The 22,527-nt window shown below is 28.6% G+C and overlaps 1 protein-coding gene across 1 annotated transcript in view; it reads left to right on the forward strand.

The window, feature by feature from the left end:
* Myd88 overlaps nt 1-22,527 on the forward strand; it is a 169,051-nt gene that overhangs the window by 80,575 nt on the left and 65,949 nt on the right. The window lies entirely within an intron of this gene.

Below are 22,527 nucleotides of genomic sequence, written 5' to 3' on the forward strand. Positions count from 1 at the left end.
CATATTGGAAAAAAATTTTGATTTTGCAAAAAAAAAATTAAAAAATTGTATGTCTTGCGTTACAAAATATTTATTTTGATAGATATCCCACTCGCATCCCACTAAGGGACTAAAAATATCTTAAAGGAATGGACCTAAGCTTTCTTTTGACTACAAAAAAAATTTTAAAAAAAGGGCCCATTTGGAAAAAAAATCGTATTTGCAAAAAAAAAAGTCAAAAATTGTAAGTCTTGAGTTAAAAAATATTTATTTTGATAGATATCCCACTCGCATCCCACTAAGCGACCAAAAGGGTCTTCAAGGATAATATCTAAGCTTTTGTTTGACCTAAAAAAAAAAATTAAAAAAGGGTCCATTTTGAAAAAAAAAGTCAACAAAGTTTTTGATTTTGCAAAAAAAGTCAAAAATTTTATGTTTTGAGTTACAAAATATTTATTTTGATAGATATCCCACTCGCATCCCACTAAGCGACCAAGTAGGTGTTCAAGGAAAATATCTAAACTTTATTTTAAGAAAAAAAAAAAAAAAAAAAAAGGACGTGTTTTAAAAAAAAGTCAAAAAAGTTTTTGATTTCGGAAAAAAAATATTAAAAATTTTTTATTTTTTTTTTTTAAATATTTTTTTTCGAAAGATCGAAGAAATAGCTATCTATACTATTTGGGACACATTTTGCTAAGAACAATAGGTAATAAGTTACATGGATAAGAAAAAACCCCTGTTTGACCAAATTGTCAAAATTTTACCCCCTATAACTCCCCTATGTTGTTGAAAAATTGTGTCTGAGTTACTATCCAATAGAGCTAACCTTGGTGCAAATTTCATCCCGATCGGAAGACATCGATTTCAAAAGTTGGTTCACTTGACATGAAATGCCCCATATATAAAAGAGTAACGTGACTGACTGACTGACTGATTCATTCATCATCGCACAGCCCAAACCGCTAAAGCTAGAAACTTGAAATTCGGGTAATGGGTTCCTTTTACAATATGTAGATCCACTAAGAAGGGATTTTTGGAAATTCGGTCGTTAAGGGGGACAAATGGGGCAAAAACGGGTAAAACCTGTACCTCTATATCTCCAAAACAAATAAACTTAGAAATAATATTTTAAATGCGTCCGCCTGTAATCAAAAAAAGAGCCGACAGGTGTTTGGTACTTTTTTGAAATTCAAAATTCAAGTGGCCATATGGGGTAAAAATAGTCCCCGTAGAACCCTCTGTTAACATGTATATCTCCTACATAAATAAACATAGAAATATTATATTGAATGTATCTGGCTCAGATCAATAAAAACTAGAAATCTTTTTGGTACTTTTTTGAAATTCGAATTCCTAAGGCCTCAAAATTGTTTTCTTTTTTGGTACTTTTTTATCAAAATGTATTTTCTCACTAACAATTCCATGAACTATTATTTTCAAATAGTACGTATTACTAGGTACTTTTTTGAAAATTATTTCTTCACGGGGGACAAAAAACGGGATAAAAACGGAGATTTGATATTATTTATTCAATTTAAAAATAAAAAAAAGATAAAATATTCTTCCAACCACACAAAAAAGAATCCACAACATGCTATTCGGAAGTCAAATACAAATGGGTAAAAAGGGCCAAATTTCAGTACACTTATATTGGTACTTTTTTGAAATTCATTTCTACTATTCTATTCAAGTAGTTTTATTTTTTTTCCAATAAAATTGTTTTGCCTCCACTGAGATTCGAACCGATGTAGTTCGGCTACAGTTCAGTAGTCTAAACCCTTAGCCTACACCAGAATGTTTATTTTCATGTTTAGAATACTAATTTTATTTTAAAATATATAGTTTTTCACCCTATTCACCATTAGTTGAATTCTAATGGTGTTGAAAATTCCAATAGTACAGACACAAACCTTAACCTTTTTTGTAAAAATTATTATTTTCACCTTATTCAATAAATTTAAAATTTATTCAACATACAGTTATATGAAATGTATATGGGAATTTATGAGGGAAAATATTAATAACAGTGTTGTAAATATAGTTGGTTTAATGCTATTTGAAATGTTATAGTTTTATTTGATAAAAAACTACAAAACAAATTATTTTGTTGAAATGTGAAACAAAACAAAAAATATTCATAAAAATATATTCATTAAAGCATTTCTCAAAAAAAAATCACGTGTTTATTCCTATTCGCTAAAATAAGAATTTTGTTCTCGCAAAATTTAATAACAATTTCAGTAAATTAAGGTCCTCATTTTATAAAACAAAACGTTTGGAAGCGTAAGCAATTTGTATGAAGAATACTGGGAAAAAAGTTTAAAACTTATTTCCATAGAATTTTATTTTAACGTTTGTCGTTAATTAATATATTAGGACTTTTTAATTTTTAATAACTTTTATATCACTCTAAAGGGTATATATCTGTCATTCATCCTCGCTTAGTTATTGAACATTAAGTGTAAACAACAAAGTTTTTTTTGTCGAATTTTGTGCCAGCAAAGCGTCATATGTGGAAAGTTTTGCTTTACTTCTTTCATTTGAAAAACGTGCCGCAGAAGTACACATAGATCACCAAAGCTTATGGTGAACGTGTTCCATCGGTTTCAACGTGCAAGAGATGGTGCATGTTCAGAAGTGATGATTTTGAAACGGAAGGCCCAGGACAACCAAACAATTTGAAGACCAAGATTTGGAGGCATTAATCCGTGAATGTTGTTGTCAAACTCAACATGAGCTTGCAATATCATAGGGAGATACTCAAGAAGCAAAACGTTTGCAAGCAGCAGGATTTGTCAAAAAAAAAGGCAAATTGGGTACCATACGAATCGAAGACGAGATACCTTGAAAAGCGATTTAGCATTTCCGAAATGACGTTTGAACTAACAGTTATTTAATAGTATTTTTGATTTTCATAAACATAGAAAATTCTAAAAGTTAGAATGTGAGTTTCTATGAGACTTAAAAACCAATTACTACTACTATTAATTATCTATCTTCTGGCTGTAATTTTTATTTTGGCTTAAACAATGGATGTAAATTGAGACAGTTGTAAATATACATATATGATTAAAGTAAGAATATTTATTGGTAATTGGTGAACACTTATTTGTCCATCTGAGTGTATGTACGACTGTTAGTTGAAATTAATTTTCCTAAGAAGATCAGAAAAATATTTTGTGCTTTTTCAAATATATTTTTGAATTATAGAATAAATGCAGAATCCCACAGATTGAGTCATACTCGCTTCGAATGATATTTATACCACAACATTTAGCAAATTTGAAAAATGAACTGAAAAACTAAAATACATTTTTATATATAAAAATAAAAAATAAGATCGGAATAAGATCTCTCAACGTAAAAAATTACAACGATACAGAAAAATTAAATAAAATTTGGTACGGGAATAATTCAATAATATTAGTCGAAACAGTGGGCATGCAAGGTTAAAAATAATTTGGGACTTCCGCTTTAATAACTACAGTAAAATAAATGGTTGACGATTTTAACAATAATACAAATATAGCTGATAATGTCAACACACCTCACGTTTAAACTTAATTGTGTTGTGAAATGCACAATTGAGTCTATATATATCGAAACTAAAAGATAAATTATCTGGATGATTGTCATCTCTGTTAATATTATAGAAAAAACCACTTACATGTTGCTCAATAAAACTTAAATACATTTTTTATGATTTTATACAAAAAAGTTGAATTTTTACTCGACCGAATCATTACTATAGGCCAGGTATGATTCGACCTATTAAGGGAAATATACTATTTTGATATAGATATAGTTTTCTGGATTTGACATTTTCTAGAGCTATTTCTATTCGATTTTAATGAATTTGTGAAATTTAAGGTAGTTGATCCACTGATTCCCCTAAGTATAAATCTTATTTTTTTGTGTAGTCCTATTCTTTATTTATCTGTCCGTGAAAATAGATTTGTGTTACCTATCATCTGATCTCAGCTACGATTTTTCTACAAATTTGACGTTAATGGATTAAAGAAAATACATTTTGAACATACAGAAATGAATATTAAAATTTCTTCAAATGGCGATATTTAAATAAAATAATAAAATAAAGAGTTCAATACTTATTAAATTTATATTTTTCGGAAATTTTTTTTTTGTTTTTGTAGGATGAATCTAAATTTCTTGGAAATAGGAGAAGATTTGCGAATTAATCTTGCTGGAATATTTAGATAGGGTGTTGGTCTATCATGGTCCGTGGTCATATCCTTTAACAGTGCGAGTTCTGGTAGAGAAATTTAAATGTTTCGAAAATTGAAATTGTTTTGGAGGATGAATCTAAATTTCTTGGATGGAATTTATATTCATCCTCCAAAAAATTCCAATTTTCGAAAATTTCTCTATCAGATCTCGCACTGTTAAGGGTTATGGCCACGGACCATGATAGACCAAAACTATATCTAAATATTCCAGCAAGATTCATCCGCACATTTTCTCCCATTTCCAAGAAATTTAGATTCATTCTACAAAAAAAATAAAATTTTCGAAAAATTTAAATTTCTCTATCAGAACTCGCACTGTTAAAGATTATGACTACGGACCATGATAGACCAACACTCTACCTAAATATTCCAGCAAGATTCATCCGCCCATCTTCTCCCATTTCAAAGAAATTTAGATTCATCCTTCCAAACTGTTAAGGTTATGACCATAGATTACGATAGAAAAACACCTTGACTATAAATTCCAGCAAGTTCCATCCGACTATCTTCTCCCTTTATCCAGGAATTTAGATTCATCCTCCAAAAAAATTCAATTTTAGAAAAAATTAAATTTCTTTATCAGAACTCGCACTGGTATAGATTATGACCACGGACCATGATAGACCAACACCCTATCTAACTATTCCAGCAAGATTCATCTGCCAATCTTCTCCCATTTCCAAGAAATTTAGATTCATTCTCCAAATTAAATTTTCGTAAAAATTTAATTTCTCTGAACTCGCACTGTTAAAGGTTATGACCATGGACGATGATAGACTAACAGCCTATCTATAAATTCCATCATGTTCCATCCGCCCATCTTTTCCCGTTTTCGGATTCAGCCTCCAAGTATATTAAATTTTGATTTTGGTCAAAATTAAAAAATTATTATCAAAACTCGCTCTGTTAAATATTATGACCACAGATTATCATAGTGGGACAGTTTATCTATAAATTCCAGCAAGTTCATTCCACCTATCTCCTCCCATTTCCAAGAAATTTAGATTCATCCTCCAAAAACATTTTAATTTTCGAAAAATTTAATTTTCCCATCTTCTCCCGTTATACAGGATTTTAGATTCATCCTCCAAAAAATTTAAATTTTCGAAACATTTAAATTTCTCTATCAGAACTCGCACTGTTAAAGGTTATGACCACGGACCATGATAGACCATCTTCTCCCATTTCCAAGAAATTTAGATTCATCCTCAAACAAAATTTAAATTTTCGAAAAATTTAAATTTCTTTATCAGAACTCGCACTGTTAACGGTTATGCCACGGACCATGATAAACCAAAACCCTACCTAAATATTCCAGCAAGATTCATCCGCCCATCTTCTACCATTTCCAAAAAATTTAAATTCTTCCTCCCAAAACTTGCACTGTTAAGGGTTATTACCATGGGTTATGATAGAAAAACACCTTGGCTATAAATTCAAGCAAGTTCCTTCTGCCCATCTTCTCCCGTTATAAAAGAATTTAGAATCATCCTCAAAAAAATTTAAATTTTCGAAAAATTTAAATTTCTCTAGCAGAACTCGCACTGTTAAAGGTTATGACCACGGACCATGATAGACCAACACCCTACCTAAATATTCCAGCAAGATTCATCCGCCCATCTTCTCCCATTTCCAAGAAATTTAGATCATCCTCCCAAGAAATTTAAATTTCCGAAAAATTTTAATTTCTCTATCAAAACTCGCACTGTTAAGGGTTATGACCATGGGTTATGATAGAAAAACACCTTGGCTATAAATTCCAGCAAGTTGCATCTGCCCATCTTCTCCCGTTTTCCATGAATTTAGATTCGTCCATCCATAATAATTAAATTTTAAAAATTCCGCAAAAGTATAAAACTATGTTTGACATTTATGATTTGACTTAGTTTTTGGAAAAAACGGGAGATTAGTTCCCGTTTCAATCATTAGTGGTACATTAGGTTCAACCGTGTGGTTATTATTCCATTTTGAATACACTTTCCTTGATTTACAATGTTTAACGGTGTCATGTAAACTTTTAAACATAACTCTGTTAACTCAACTGGTTTGTGTCTAGGGTTATAAATTTCGAAATTTAACTTCACACACATTATTAAATTAGTATATCTTTATCTATCTACTATTAATATTTGCAATTATTATTATGAATTTTCAATTACGCAAGCAGTTTTGAGATGCTTTAATACTTCAAAATATCATGGACTACAAACAATTGTAAGGTGTATTTACTTTACGCAATAATTAAAATTTCTATAATAAACATTTTAAAATAATTTACGTAGTTGTTTTGTTATTTCCACATTTTTTCGCTAACGAAGTAGCGGGTTGCATGCTAGTTTTTTATATAAAACTCTTAAATATTTAAGAACACAACTGCATTGTAAAATGCATATTTAAGAATCAACAAAACTTATAAGAATTCTATTCATAAAATAATTCAATTCCGCTTTTTTTTAACAAAAGAGAAGTAACACTCAGACAATTAATTGCCTATATATATACATATGTGTTACTTCCTTTGGAAAGGTGATAGAGTGTAGAAGAAAAGGTGGTGAAAGGAGGAGAAAAGCTTTTAATTGACAACTCTGCAATTGCGCGTTATGTTTGTTATTAGTGAGTGAGATGGCGCCTTAGTCAAGCCAACAACTTTAATTAATTATTTTACTTCGGTGGCGTTATAGTGTTATACCACCGAAGGAGGGCGCTGTGATAAATATTAGTTATTAGTAAACTAATAATTATTATAAACTGATGTGGTTGATTGGCAGCGGCTGGGAATCGAACCCAGGCCACAAATACCATATCATGCTTAATGAAATGTAGGCAAAAGTTTGCGTACATAAAAAAAAAATATTGCTGATTTTTATAAATTAAACTGTATTTGAATAATTATTTGGATAACCCCGACGACCAAGACCATCATGAAGGCGTTTTGTTATTGATGAAACCAGTTTTTCGGTGTATTTGGAACTAATATTTCTCCTTTCCTCATTTAATACTGTTTGAAGTATTTCCTTTAATGTTATTACTAGGGGGCGGATTTATATGCAAATGCATATTTTTTCTCGAACGTCCAAATACAATGTAGACCAATATCTATACGAATCGCACGTTTTGCTGTAAAATGGCATCGACTTGTTAGTGCATATTTTTGTATATTTTGTTGATAATGCATATTTTGTTATATTTTACTTCAAAATGCATATTAATATGCATATAATCCAAGTTTTTAATAAAAATATAATTTTTTGTCGACAATGGGCAATATATTGTCTGGACAAAAAGTTTTTTGTCGACTTTGTTATAGAAACAGCATTGAATGTTATAGACTTACTTCTTTCGACATCTTTATTTTACTTTAGTTCTTTATTTCTCTATCAGCAGTTGACAATTAGCATTTCAAACATTTTGCTTCAAAAAACTTTAGATTTTTTTCTAAGTATCAAAAATTCATTAAATGTATCGAAAACAGTCATATATTGACCCTTTTGGATAACTTAGAGACAAATACAGTACACAATTTAAAGTGACTACACTATAGATTACTTAGAGACACTTAAGTGACAATTGTCTTTACGCTAGATAACATGGGATGTATAATGTAATAGCACATAAAAAATTACCCAAAATATATAAATTGGAGTCAGCCAAGTGATCAGACATTAGTGACAAGTACTGTCTATAAGGGAAACATTTATTACTTGCTTAATTAAATGAGATCAAAATTAAGATTGGATGCTACTTTACATCACGATCAATATACTGACATTCATTCATACCAAAATTAATTAATATATTTATCGTTTTCTCAGAAGAACAATTATAATTTTAAAAGTTTAGCCATATTAATTCCTGGTATAATTTAATGAGTCCTAACTGTTGGGAACGCTGTTGTGTATTTTTTGGACATTGCGCGAATCATAGTTAATTACTTTATGTTTATGTACTAAAATATAAGCGCATATATTTTAAGTTTTTAGGTCATATTTTGATTTTTTTGAAGCATATTTTAGGCGCATATTTTACAATAATAAATGCATGAAAATCCGCCCCCTAGTTATTACATAATGTTCTATGGGATTTAGGTCTGGTGACTGCGGAGGAGTTTTCAATTGTTTTTGTTTAATTAAACAACTACCAAAGCCTTGTGTTGTATGCTTTGTAGTATGCTTTGGGTCGTTTTCTTGCAGGAATATATAATCATCTTCAATGCCCAATTTGCTAACACTTTCGGTAAGATTTTTCATTAGAATGTCTAAATAGACCTTATGATCCATTGTCGATGGAATAAATTCTGAATTTCCCACACTTTCACTTGTCATGTACACCCGTACCATCACTGCACCACCACCATGCTTAACTGTTGGTTTTAAATTTTTGGGACTAAGCACAATACAAGGCTTTCTCCAAACAAACTGACGGTCTTTTACGCCAAAGATGCAGTACTTGCATTCATCCGTGAACAGAACATTTTTCCAGAACTCTGGAGGCATATTTATGTGTTCTTTAGTGAATGCAATTCGTTTTGGTCTATTTTTTCCGTGCTACATGGCTTCTATAGTTGGCCTTTTTCAAAATTCTGAGCACAGTGTCTTTTGACACATGTTTATTAAATTGTGAATTTAAGTTTTCAGCCATTTTCGATACAGTAAATCTGGGGTTTTCCTTATAACCCTTTTTTCGCGTTCAGTTAATTTTGGTGGACGACCAGAACGAGGCTTTGAGAAAAAAATTCCAGTCTTTAAAATTGTTTATCACTCTCTGGATGGAGGAGTGAGTACGTTCAACTACTTGATCAATTTCGCGCAAAATTTTCTCTTGTTTCCGTAAATGTATAATAATTTTACGTTCAGCTACATTAATTTATTTTCTGTTTGCCATTTCTTGAAACTATTCCAATTTGAAACAAAAAATTTTCAAAAATCACTTTTATGATGAGTTTGAAACAAAAACTGCAGTATTATAGTATCACACAATAACAATAACAGTTACAAGTTACCTTTAATTTTTATGTACGCATACTTTTGCATACACGAAAAGTTAGCATACCATTGTTTTTAAGCTGTCAATTATTACCAAACTTTGCAAATGCAAAAAGAAAATACCTATCGTAATTTTCAAATGTTTATCTATACATAAAAACGACTAAAATAGCCTGTTTAAATATATAAAGTAGTTTGTACGCAAACTTATGCGGCCAAGTGTATAAAAAAAAAAACATAATGAAAAAAAAAAAAAATTAAATTCTAACTGAAATGCGTGAACTTAAACTTTTACAGCCATATGCATAAAAATTTACAAAAGGTTTATAAACCAATTATATGAAAATTTTCATAAAGTTGTATTCATAAACGATTAATAGCTTAAAATACCTTTGATAAACAATTGTTAAGTGCACAAATTTTAAAGTACATTAAACCTACTTTAAGGAATTCTTTTTACTTTTTGTTTTAAAAAAGAGGATTTTAAAGATAAATTTGGAATAGATGATACTAATGCAATTGCTAAACACAATTTCCACTCCGCTGGCGAATAAGTTCCATTTTAATAGTATATGATTTCGTTTGATATTCCTCCTGCAGTGAACTACATGAGGTTCACAAGTGATTTTGATTGGAATTTTTTGCCATTTACTTTTAAACTGCAACGCAACGCCATATAATAATAAAATGTGTAAACATTGTGGAAGAAGGTCCACACAATCTAATATACTCTCTCCGGAATTAAAACTATGTATGTGTTTCCACATAGAAATTCATTAAATTTTGTTAAACATTAAAAAATGTCAATAAAACTAAATTAATAAAACAAATTATAAAACAGTGATGTTTATTTTGTCACTGAATATTCGTCATTCGAATACTTTTAATAATAATTGAAATAAACTATATAAAAAAGTTTTTATATTATTACATTTTAGCTTAATATAAATTTACTAGAATCAGATATACATTTTTTATCTAAAAATTTTTTGTTATCTTCAAAAATGTATTATTACTAAAAACAATCAATGAAAAAAAGAACCGAATATTTTATCCTAACTGAAAGCAACACTAACAACGAAAAAGGGGAAATAAATGAGAAGCATTGCCAGCATAGACAAAAATCAGTACATCAGTTATTATGCCCATGGCGTAATGATTATAAGGTGTATGCGTTACGGCAACAAATACAACAATACAAAAACAAATAAATTTTATAGTGTCAAAAACAGCTGATTAATGTATACAAATTACAGCTTAAAAAATTATGACAAGATTGTAAACAAGCTCGAGCAAAAAATAATCAGCTGTTTGTTTAATGTCACCTTGTATATCATTACACCATGATTGTGCCTTAAACAAACGTTTATGAATATTAGAGTGACAGCCGATTTTTTTTTTTAGATTTCAAAGAGTGCCGGGTGGAATATTGTTACACTAGGCCTAAATGTTAAGTGCTGAAAATTTGAGCCAAATCGGGCAACGATTTCTGGACGCGCATCGAGGTCAAAGTTCAGATATATGCAAAATTATACTATTTATATGGGATAAATAGGTGAAACTCGTTAAATTTCTGCATTGTTTTCTAGAAATGTATAGATTTATTTATATTAATGAATATTACATTAAAAAATTTTTTTTGGAAGTTAACCCTGCATCTCCTTTGCGTCAAAATGACCCAAAAACTGTATTATCGCCAAAATTCGGAAAAAGTGCAAATTTTTCAGATATTTTAAAAATTTTGTTACTAAATAAATACTTTTGCAATTGAATGCAAAAGAATCGAAATGTGTACGTAATTATCGTTGTAATGAGATATAAGTGACAAAATTTGGTTAAAAAATGTTAAAGTTATTACCAGGGAAACCGGAAATATGCTCTAAAGAAAGCGTTTTAGGCGCTTTAAATATGCAGTAAAAACTTTAAAATATGTTCTTAAAATTTAAAAAATATGCTCTTAAAAAACAAACTTTTACATAATTTTTAACCAAAAAGTATACTTTTATTTAAAAAAATTAATACAATCCATTTCTAAAAAGGCAAAGCAACATAAAATAAACGAAAATAACACGAACTAAAAAGTATAACAAAAAATAAATACAACATAAAAACAATAGGAACTTAAGTTATGAAAAGTCCTCGAGAGGTATTGTTTGATGATATTTTATATAAATATAAAGTTACTTCTTCAATTAAGGTTATTGTTGCAATTACAAAATGTTGACTTAAATTTTCAAATAAAAATCGTTGTCTATTGGATCTGAAAACATTTTTATCATAGAAAATATTCTTTCGACATCAATTGATGTTATGTAGCGAATTTTAAAGATAATATTTCTTTAACACTTAGAACGGTTGAGTTTGAATTAGAACTAAAATTTGATATTTAGATGGCGCTATTATTAAAATAGTGCTTATTTTATATTAAAAAAAATATATTTTTCAATTTTGAATTTTAAGCAAAGGAAGTAAAAACCTGTAACACAACAGCGAAAATAAATAAGACAAAATTTGTTTTTGATAAAGTCAAAATATGCTATTAAACAGTAAAATATGCTCTAAAACGCAAAAATATGACATAAATATGCTCCTAAAACAAATATATGCAAAAATATGCATTTAAGGGCAAAATATGCAAAAATATGCACTAACAAATCGATGCCAAAATTCTTAAATAGTTCTGAAACGTGTAAATATCTTATCCATGTGCCCATTAGACTTACCAGAAAAAACATGCATTTGCATATTTTGGTTTCCCTGGTTATTACAAATTCGCCAGACCATTAACGTGTTTCAGGCCACTTTCCTCAAGTTTCATGAAAATCGGCCCAAAAATATGTAACATTTCGCTATCTTTTCATTAGAAATTCCAAATATTGAAAAATTTTACCTTTGACCTTCACGATTCAAAGGTTATCGTTTTCCGATTTCAGTAAAACTTTCAGAACATATTTAAAATTACAAGGACTATAATATTATGAATAGGTTTTACTTAAAATTTATAACAGTAAGGAAATTGGACTCATTCGCCTAAATATGGACAAAAAATTAGTTTTTCTTGAAAAACGCAAAATTTCAATCGCAGGTACGGAAAAACTGTAAGAGGTATTGACATAATTTTTTCATATTTTTATTCCCTATTTTGATCTCAATAAACCCCAATGTGATGATCGAAAAAATCTGAAATTTGTTTAACAAAATTTTTAAAAATTTGAAAATGGAGTTTTGAAACAGCCGTTAAAAAAAATTATTTTTTTTGGCCATACCTGCGAATAGGTTAACGGTATCCTACGAAGACAAAAACTTATATACAAGTAAATATGGACATATTTTAATTTTATTTTAATTTTTCTCGAAATATCTAAATTTTTTTTCTAAATTTTTTGTTCAATTGGCCTGAAACACGGTAATGGTCTGGCGAATTTGTAATAACTTTAACATTTTTTAATCAAATTTTGTCATTTATATTTCATTACAACGATAATTACGTACATATTTCGATTCTTTTGCATTCAATTGCAAAAGTATTTATTTAGTAGCAACATTTTTTCAAAAACTGAAAAATTTGCATTTTTCTCTAATTTTGGCGATAATACAGTATTGGGTCATTTTGAACCAAAGGAGATACAGGGTTAATTTCCAAAACTTTTTTTTTAATGTAATATTCATTAATATAAATAAATCTACACATTTCTAGAAAACAATGCAGAAAGTTAACGAGTTTCACCTATTTATTCCATATTAACAGTAAAATTTTGCATATATCTGAACTTTGACCTCGATGCGCGTCCAGAAATCGTTGCCCGATTTGGCTCAAATTTTCAGCACTTAACATTTAGGCCTAGTGTCTAGTGTTTATAAACCGGTTAACCGGTTAACCGAAAACCCGGTTTTTCTTCCAAATCTCGGTTTTTTGCGAACCGGTTAATTTAAAATGTTGATTTTCGGTTAACCGGTTTATCCGGTTTTTATCACTCGGTTAACCGGTTTTTAAAATTTGGGACTAAAATTAATAAATCTCACGTTATTGTGCATTTCTAATATTCATTGTATACACATTATTGGTCTGATTTGAAACCTAAACTGCTGATTTACAATACAAACCTCTTTAGATTAATATTTTTAAGAATTACAATGATTCTAAATAATAGAGGACGATGAGTTTACTTAAAAACTTTTTTGCACATAATGAAACTATTAAAAATTTAAATTAAATTCCGCATAATTCGATAAGTTTAGGCTAAATCTTACTAATGATTCATTAAAAACTTAGTGATGATCTTACCAAACGTTAAATTGAAATCGATGTACATACCTTCCTTCAATAAATTTGACTTCATAAGTGTATTTTGTTCTTAAAATTTTAATTTATTAATCATTTCGTTAGTTTTCAGAAATATTACATGAGAGACAAAAAACGTTCTAAAATTCATTATTTGAAATATTTATGAAATCTGATAATGGAGCTTTTTATAATAACAAATAATTATAGCTAAGAGGAAGTGCGATTACATCTTATATGTCCTTTTTTGGGACTTGGAAAATTTTGTCTTTCATATCAGAAAGTAGAGGTGAAAATAAATTTCAAAGTTATCAAATATTAAATTAAAAAAGTGATTTATATTTTTTGGTTGAAATTTAATGAATAAACCAATAATTAGAATAAAAATTTAAAGCTGTATATACTTTATTGTACATTTTATGTTTTCTACACATATATGACGGTTAACCGGTTTAACCGGTTTTTTCGATGTCGGTTAACCGAAAAACCGGTTTTTTAAAACAGGCCATTTTTCGGTTAACCGACAAACCGGTTTTTTAAAAAGTCGGTTTTTTATAAACACTACTAGTGTCACAATATTCCACCCGGCACTCTTCAAAATTTTAACAAAAATTTTTTTCCATACAATTGATTGTCACTCTAATGAATATAATACTTTTATAAACGGTTTTTAAAGCTAAAGTGTTCGTTAACAAAATTGTGTTTTAAATCTACAATAAGGTTTTTTGCATAAAGCCGTTAAAGAATAAACCCAATGACAAATAACACTATGCAACAAATGAAGACTTTTGGAAAAACACAAGATCATGACAGTATAGGTTCGACTCTACTACCAAAGGGTAGTAAAACCCTATACTCAGTTTGTCCATTTTGGTGACCGATTTTTTTTTATGGGCCCCCAAAGTTTCTGAAAATCAGTGGGGCCTCTAAAAAAGGTGTCATCAGTTTTTGGTTAACAGCTAATTCAGACTTTGTGATACGGCTTAACTTTATATGGCAATAATATAGCTAAGAATCCGCCAAATAATTTTTTTTTTAAATTTTTTACCAAAAAATAGGTTTTTCGTGCACTTTTGTTGAAAAAATATAGGAAGACAATTTTTTTTTACTTTTTTTAGAATAACTTCCTGGGACTCCTAATTTTTCAATAACAATATTTAGCAAAGTTGTAGCTACGGTAAAGTTGAACAACTCTTGTGAACATATCAATGCAATCCGAACATATCTAGGCATTCTAAATAGCTGTCAAAAATCACTTGTAGCATACAAATTATATTTTTTGTTAAAAATTTATGTTCGAGTGTATACTTCTCTATTGTGCTGGAATAACGAAGAATGGGTAAATCATTATCGGTATGATCCGGGCGCATCACTTTATCCAATCTTGATCACGCAAGACCGGCTTGATGCAAGATATGAAAAAACATTAAAATTTTTGAAAGTGGCGTGGTATGTGAAGCTTCTGAAGAGTAAATATAAGCTTTTTATATAAGTTTTTGATATCGGTGGAAACCTTATGACTTGTAGATTGACATTTTAGTGAAATGAATTAATTTTGTGTTAAAAACTAACAATATTATAAAATGGTGATTTTTCCATCAAGAAAAATAAAAACTTTGAATTAATGTAAAATTTGAACAGTTACAGACATCACAATAAAATTTGGAAGTAATATAGATATAAATGTTCTTAAGTCAATGGCATCACTAATGTTGCCATTCTTTGTTCTCAAACATCGAAATTCCTAAAACGGGGAAAATGTGTTCCAAAAACTGATTTTTTTTTAGAAAATAGCCCACTTTGACGTTATTTACTGTATGATAGTAAAAACGTTTTGTATGTGTATAAACAATATATGTATAGTAGGGTGGCCCCAAAATTTAAGTTGCGGATGTTCCCACCTAAAATGAAAATTTGATTCATTCTAAGACTACGTTTTGAATTTTTATCGTCCTGGGGTCAATATTTGGCGAGCTGGATCAAAGGATAAAAAGGTCCTTTTTTGAGGTTTTTTACATTTTTTCCATATTTCTTCCAAAGGAAGTATATGTAAATTTGGTATCATATGAAAGGTCTTTGAGAGACGCATTCAATTGGTTAAAAGAAATTTAAAAAAAAAAATTTTAATTAAAAAATTTTAAAAATTTTCGACAAAATTTTATTTTTTTTTAATTTTTTCATAGAATTTATTCAAAATTCTTGATCATAAACATCATGTAATTTCACCGAAATGGTTTTTCTCGTTTTTTAAAATTCAGTCCAGTTCAATGTTTATTCAAATTTGTTTAAACCCAATTTCATCCCTATCTGACAATCTCTGTATACTCAATTCATAGTATATGTAATGGGCATCAAAATAACTCAAATTTTATAAGCTTTCCATCGATGTACAATTTCGTATACTTTGTTTTTGTTACACTACGAATATTTAAATTTAAGCTAAAACATTTACTATACATCGCGCTATAATGATTATTTTAATGTTATTCCTTTGGAATGTTGTTGTTAATTTTAAGTAACATGTGAAAAACTGCTTATTACATATATTTTTACATTGTTTAGTATATTGTTTGCTAAATGAGAAATATTAATTAACAGTTAAAACTTAAATATATAAATTCATAGAAAATATTTTAATATTAACATAATTTTTTCATATATATTTATTTACAAATTCGTTTACATGAGTATGATAGCATGGATTGACTGACAAAATGTACAAATCGTTCTGTATTTTGTGAATGACATAGAAAATCTGAAATTAGTATTATATTATTAAAATATCACGATTTTATACATAATAGCTTAACCAAAGATAAAATAATTTTCTAGTAAAAAGTTTAATTTTATTATCGCGATTTTTATGAGAATTTATAATGTTTTACCTGGAATATCTATAATGTTGCTTGAGTCGTTGTATTTCATTAATTGTTCTGTTGAGTAAAATTGAATGCAAGGGGGCTCTGAGAAGGCTACCTCTTTCCAATCTATTAAATCCGTGTAGGAATGACAATTAAAATTGAGTGTTGGAATTGTGAATTGACGAAGTATATAATAAATAATAAGTATATAATAAATATGTTAAATGTCACAAATATGTAAATTTATAATACTTATAGTTGTACTTAAAAGAGTACATCTATCAACGTTTTATTAAATTTGTTTATCAAAGTTGCTTATTATCTGTATTAAGATAGATTGCAATTTAAATAAAAGCAAAAAAAAAAATATGTAGTATGAAAACTATTTTTGTTATAAAAATGATTTGTTATTACATTTATTAACTCCCAACCTACACAATCATGTCTGATATGCCCTTTGAATTTTTCTTTAATAAAATTAAAATAAATAAAATTGGTATTGTTGACAACAGTGTTCTAAAATGTGCTATGTTGCAATGTATTATTTCCAATCAAAATGTAAAATTTTATTTTTTTGGTTGTTATGCCCTTTTGATTTTAAGGTGACCATATATAAGATTTTTTGTAAAAATTAAAAAAAAAGAGAAAAAATTTTCTCTTAAAATTTTACTAGTTGTCAATGATTTTATACAAATTCTTCATTACTTTAAAAATAAACGACAAAAAACAACAACATTCAAAAGCAAATTATTATTATTATTATGGAATAATGTTTTAGCTTAAATTTAAATATTCGTAGTGTAACAAAAGAAAAGTATACGAATTTATAGATCGATGGAAAGCTTATAAAATTTGAGTTATTTTGATGCCCATTACATATACTATGAATTGAGTACAGAGATTGTCAGATAGGGATGAAATTAGGTTTAAACAAATTTGAATAAACATTGAACTGGATTGAATTTTAAAAAACGAGAAAAACCATTTCGGTGAAATTACATGATGTTTATGATCAAGAAATTTCATCTATGTATTTGAATAAATTCTATGAAAAAATTAAAAAAAACTAAAATTTTGTCGAAAATTTTTAAAAATTTTTAATTAAAATTTTTTTTTTTTAAATTTCTTTTAACCAATTGAATGCGTCTCTCAAAGACCTTTCATATGCTACCAAATTTACGTATACTTCCTTTGGAAGAAATATGGAAAAAATGTAAAAAACCTCAAAAAAGGACCTTTTTATCCTTTGATCCAGCTCGCCAAATATTGACCCCAGGACGAAAAAATTTCAAAACGTAGTCTTAGAATGAATCAAATTTTCATATTAGGCGGGAACATCGATACCTTATTTTTTCTCCATACAAACGGGGCCACCCTAATGTATAGGGCTATACAAATATGACGAGCTTTTGAGGATCGGTGCTTTGCGTTTTTAGAATTTTTTACTCAAACCTAAAATTTTGTTTCAAAATTGGCCAAGTTTGGATAGGGCTGGGGGCTACAATGTCTGCTTAAGTTAGTCAAATTTTACTTTATACGTTTTTGCATTAAGTTCTCTTTCCAGATCATAGAAAAGTGTATATAGCCACGAAGAAAATTAGTTTTTTATAAAAGAAAAAATATAGGGATTTTTTGGGAAAAAACTTAAAAAACACACGCATACAAATTCGAAATATATAAAAAGATGCTTCAACTTTGGATGCGTGTAACTTTTTATAGGGACGAAATAATTGTTATCAGGTTTATTTTATTTTCTTTAGAATTATATCGCAAATATACGTCATATATAAAAAATTTCGACCTTTCGTAGGCCCATCATATATAAAATACAAAAAAAAGATCGCGCAAAATTTAAAAAAATTAAACCTAAATATCTCTTGAACTAAAAGAGATAATCTACAGATAAAAGCATATTTTGTAGACCTTTTCAAGGACTATCTATATTTTTAATTTCAGCTCATTCGGATCACAAATGGCTTTTTGGCGATTTTTTTTTAAATGTGTGACATTGAGGGTCCACTCACTGATCCCCATTCCGAACACCTCAGCCGAGTAAATAATACAGCACAACATAGAAGTGTGGACTTGATCATACTATTTTAACAAAAAATCTTTGTTTTAGAGTTAAAAAATAGTAAAAACGAAAATTGTTAAGGTACAAAGTGATCTTTATGTGCTATTTAGAGTGACTAGACACGTTCAGAATGCATTGATATGTTCTCAACAGTTGTTCAACTTTACCGTAGCTACAACTTTGCTAAATATTGTTAGTGAAAAATTAGGAGACCCTGGAAGTTATTCTAAAAAAAGTAAAAAAAAAAATTTTTTCTTCCTATATTTTTTCAACATAAGTGCACGAAAAAGCAATTTTTTGGAAAAAAAATTTAACAAAATTTATTTGGCGGACTCTTAGCTATATTATTGCCATATAAATTTAAGCCGTATCACAAATTCTGAATTAGCTGTTAACCGAAAACTGATGAGACCTTTTTTAGAGGCCCCACTGATTTTCAGAAATTTTGGGGGCCCATAAAAAAAATTGGTCACCAAAATGGACAAACTGAGTATAGGGTTTTACTACACTTTGGTAGTAGAGTCGAACCTATATAGTCATGATCTTGTGTTTTTTTCACTGTTGCACTGTGTAATTAATTACACTATACGACAAATAGTAGGGTCAGTGATCGGCGGGGATTCTGCCCACCGGGAAATATTAGATCAGTAAAAAAGTTATACGTGTCCCGGCGTTTCGCTGGGTCAGGTCTGGGAATCGAGATATATCGATTTGTTAAAATTAAATTGAAGGCACATAATAAGAAACTAAAACAGAACAACTCAAAATCCGGAAAATATTTAAAGGTTTCTTGGTCGGTCGTGAAATATTAATCGAATGATACAAAAAATGGTGTAAATTATGCAAGTATTAAAAGTCACGATATCTTTGACATTTAATATTTGCACTAATGATGCCCTTGTAATCAGCACTTTCAATTTAATAAAAAATAATTTATTTTAAAATTAACTATTCTAATTAAAAATCGGCATAGCACTAATACTTATTGCTAGTGCAAAATGAGTGATATCATTTTGTTGATGTTTAGTGCTGAGTTGAAAATTAACAGCTTCACTAAACATTAGTGCTAGTGAGTTAAAACATTTTGTACTCAAAGTTTAATTATTTGATTTAAAAAAAGCAATCATCAGTTTATTGAAACTTTTTTTCTACACAAATTTGAGTGCAACTTCAAACTGTGCACTAAATTTTTAAGTTCAAAATAGTTTAAGTTTATTTCTATGCACTAATTTAAAACTAAAAACTAATGTGCTGTTTTTCTATAGCGAACGAGTGCTTTGAGTGGACGTTTTACATTTATTTTGTTTTTGTTACAATAACAAAACACATGTTAAATTTCCACTCAAAGTACTCGTTCGCTATAGAAAAACAGCACATAATACTTCATTAAAAATAACAAAAAAATATTTAAAATTTTTATTTTTCGAATTTGGATTCAACAATTTCATGACCACTAATTTTTGAAAATTTAGTGATAGTATGTTTATTAGAGTGACAATCAGTTGTATGGAAAAAAATTTTTGTTAAAATTTTGAAGAGTGCCGGGTGGAATATTGTGACACTAGGCCTAAATGTTAAGTGCTGAAAATTTGAGCCAAATCGGCCAACGATTTCTGGACGCGCATCGAGGTCAAAGTTCAGATATATGCAAAATTTTACTGTTAATATGGAATAAATAGGTGAAACTCTTTAACTTTCTGCATTGTTTTCTAGAAATATGTAGATTTATTTATATTAATGAATATTACATTAAAAAAAAATTTTGGAAATTAACCCTGTATCTCCTTTGGTTCAAAATGACCCAAAAACTGTATTATCCCCAAAATTAGAGAAAAATGCAAATTTTTCAGTTTTTGTAAAAATTTTGCTACTAAATAAATACTTTTGCAATTGAATGCAAAAGAATCGAAATATGTACGTAATTATGGTTGTAATGAGATATAAATGACAAAATTTGATTAAAAAATTTTAAAGTTATTACAAATTCGCCAGACCATTAACGTGTTTCAGGCCACTTGAACAAAAAATTTAGGAAAAAAATTAAGATATTTCGAGAAAAATTAAAATAAAAGCTCATTTTTACTTAAAGTATGTCCATATTTTCAAAACTCCATTTTCAAATTTTTAAAAATTTTGTTAAACGAATTTCAGATTTTTTCGATCATCACATTGGGGTTTATTGAGATCAAAATAGGGAATAAAAATATGAAAAAATTATGTCAATACCTCTTACAGTTTTTCCGTACCTGCGATTTAAATTTTGCGTTTTTCAAGAAAAACTAATTTTTTGTCCATATTTAGGCGAATGAGTCCAATTTCCTTACTGTTATAAATTTTAAGTAAAACCTATTCATAATATTATAGTCCTTGTAATTTTAAAAAACGATAACCTTTGAATCGTGAAGGTCAAAGGTCTAATTTTTCAATATTTGGAATTTCTAATGAAAAGATAGCGAAATGTTATATATTTTTGTGCCGATTTTCATGAAACTTGAGGAAAATATATATTGGGGTCTAGCATTTACAACAACAGTGAAAAAATGGATTTTAACCTTTAAGAGGACTTGGGGTCAAAATGGCTGTGTTTTTCGTGATTTTAAAAGTTGAGGGTATTTTGGACCCCAAGTGCTGCTAAGGGTTAATTTCCATTTTTGTGTTGTTATTTTAAATTCTGGACTTTATGTTATATTTTCCTTAAGTTGCATTAAAATCGGCCCAAAAATATATAACATTTCGCTATCTTTTCATTAGAAATTCCAAATATTGAAAAATTTGAACTTTGACCTTCACGATTTAAAGGTTAACGTTTTCCGATTTTAGTAAAACTTTCAGACCATATTTAGAATTACCAGGATTATAATACTATGAATAAGTTTTACTTAAAATTTATAACAGTAAGGAAATTGGGCTCATTCGCCTAAATATGGACAAATAATTAGTTTTTCTTGAAAATCGTAAAATTTAAATCGCAGGTACGGAAAAACTATAAGAGGTATTGACATAATTTTTTCATATTTTTATTCCCTATTTTGATCTCAATAAACCCCAATGTGATGATCGAAAAAATCTGAAATTTGTTTAACAAAATTTTTAAAAATTTGAAAATGGAGTTTTGAAACAGCCGTTAAAAAAATTATTTTTTTTGGCCATACCTGCGAATAGGTTAATGGTATCCTACGAAGACAAAAACTCATATACAAGTAAATATGGACATATTTTAAGTAAAAATGAGCTTTTATTTTAATTTTTCTCGAAATATCTTCATTTTTTTCCTAAATTTTTTGTTCAAGTGGCCTGAAACACTTTAATGGTCTGGCGAATTTGTAATAACTTTATAATTTTTTAATCAAATTTTGTCATTTATATCTCATTACAACGATAATTACGTACATATTTCGATTCTTTTGCATTCAATTGCAAAAGTATTTATTTAGTAGTAAAATTTTTTCAAAAACCGAAAAATTTGCTTTTTTCTCTAATTTTGGCGATAATACAGTTTTTGGGTCATTTTGAACCAAAGGAGATACAGGGTTAATTTCCAAAAAAATTTTTAATGTAATATTCATTAATATAAATAAATCTACATATTTCTAGAAAACAATGCAGTAGGTTAACGAGTTTCACCTATTTATTCCATATTAACAGTAAAATTTTGCATATATCTGAACTTTGACCTCGATGCGCGTCCAGAAATCGTTGCCCGATTTGGCTCAAATTTTCAGCACTTAACATTTAGGCCTAGTGTCACAATATTCCACCCGGCACTCTTTGAAATCTAAAAAAAAAAATCGGCTGTCACTCTTATGTTTATGCAGCTTTTTGTTGATTGAGTGCAGATTTTTGCACTAAATCTTCTTGATAGTGAAAAAATTATCACTATCACTATTTTTTTTTAGTGCTAGTGAAGATATAACCATTATCACTAAATCTGATGAAAAATAGTGAAAACTAAATTTTTTGCACTTTTATTGAGTGATGCTGATTTCAATCAACATTTAGTGCACTACCCCCTACTATGTTAATAGGCATTTGATCTATACTAGAGCCGATGTGGTGGAGCATTTATTATTAATTAAATACGGATTAGTTGTGGTGTTAAGAA

This window comes from Calliphora vicina, chromosome 5 (genome assembly GCF_958450345.1).
Source record: "Calliphora vicina chromosome 5, idCalVici1.1, whole genome shotgun sequence".
NCBI lineage: Eukaryota > Metazoa > Arthropoda > Insecta > Diptera > Calliphoridae > Calliphora > Calliphora vicina.